Genomic DNA, 1,880 nt, shown 5'->3' on the forward strand with positions numbered 1-1,880 from the left:
TATTAAGGAGAAGAATGCTATAAGGGTTTCCCAGTCCTCGATTTCATTTGGACTTTTGGATCGATTTTCGTAATACCCGGCAAAAATGGACCGAAATCTGTATTTTCGGACCAAAAGAGGGAGACTATTTGAAATTTGACGCGGAACCTGAAATACTGTTATAAATTTAGGAGACGAATGCTATAAGGGTTTTCCGGTCCTCAATTTCATATAGACTTTTCGGGCGATTTTCGTACCACCCGACAAAAATGGAAAGAAAACTGTATTTTCGAACAAGATGGTGCCTAGTGTTTGAAATCTGACATTGTGATGATATTATCTGGAGTTTTGTATCAAAACTAGTGGTATTATATGGAATCTGAAACACATTTATAAATTTAGGAGAAGAATTCTATAAGTGTCTCCCAGTCTTCGATTTCATCTGGACTTTTCGTTCGATTTTCATACCACTTGACTAAAATGGATTGAAATCCGTCGATTTCATCCGAAATACTGTATTAAATTTAGAAGAAGAATGCTATAAGGGTTTCTCGGTCGTCGTTTTTATTTGGACTTTTCAGGAGATTTTCGTACCCCTCAACAAAAATGGACCAAATCTATATTTTCGTACCAGACGATGGCTAGGGTATGAAATCTGACTCGGAATCCAAAATACTGTTATATATTTTGCAGAAGAATGCTATAAGGGTCTCCCAGTCCTCGATTTCATCTGGTATGTTTGGCTGATTTTTGTACCACTCAACTAAAATGGACCGAAATTCGTATTTTTGAACAAAACAATGGCTAGTGTTTGAAATCCGACACAGACTCGGAACACAATTATAAATTTAGGAGAAGAATGCTATCTGGACTTTTCAAGCGATTTTCTTACACCTTAACAAAAAAGGACTGAAATCTATATATTCGGACAAGACGATGGCAAGTGTTTGAAATCGAGTGCGGACCCTAAAACCCAATAATAAATTTTGGAGAAAAATGCTATCACGGTCTCCTGGTCCTCAATTTCATCTGAACTTTTCGGGTGATTTTCGTACCACCCAACAAAAAATGGACCGAAATCCGTATTTTCGAACAAGCTGATTGCTGGTGTTTGAAATCTGACGTGGAATTATAAAGTAAAATTATTAAACGAATATAATAATGACATATAATAAAATAGAGTTGTCAAATAAATATGTAACTTTTATTTATTTGATAATTCTATTTTATCATATGTTATTATTATCTTCCTTTTAAAGTTTGACTGCATAACGAAGATAGTAATAACATATAATAAAATAAACTTGTCAAATAAATATTTAATTATTACTTTATTTAACAACTCTATTTTATTATATGCTAGTATTGTTTTCGTTATGAAGTACAATTATACAACGAAAATAATAATAAAATAAAAAATTAGAGTTGTCAAATAAAGTAATAAATACATATTTATTTGATAAACTCAATTTTATTATATGTTATTATCTTTGTTATATAAAATGAAGATAATAATAACATATAATAGAATAGTGTTTTCATATAAAGTAATAATAACCTATTTATGAGACAACTCTATTTTATTAAATATTATTATTTTCTTCATTTTCTAGTTGTACTCAATAACGAAGATAATAATAACTTATAATAAAACAGAGTTGTCAAATAAATTAATTATTTTATATTTATTTGACAACTCAATTTTGTTATATTTTATTATTATCTTTGTTATTAAGTATAATTACGAAACAAAGATAACAATAACATATAATAAAATAGTGTTGTCAAGTAAAGTAAAAAATACATATTTATTAGACAATTCTATTTTATTAAATAATATTATTAATTTCATTTTGTATTTGTACTTAATAACGAATATAGTAATAACATATAATAAAATA

The sequence above is a fragment of the Cicer arietinum genome, chromosome 5 (assembly GCF_000331145.2).
Source record: "Cicer arietinum cultivar CDC Frontier isolate Library 1 chromosome 5, Cicar.CDCFrontier_v2.0, whole genome shotgun sequence".
In the NCBI taxonomy this organism is placed as follows: Eukaryota; Viridiplantae; Streptophyta; class Magnoliopsida; order Fabales; family Fabaceae; genus Cicer; species Cicer arietinum.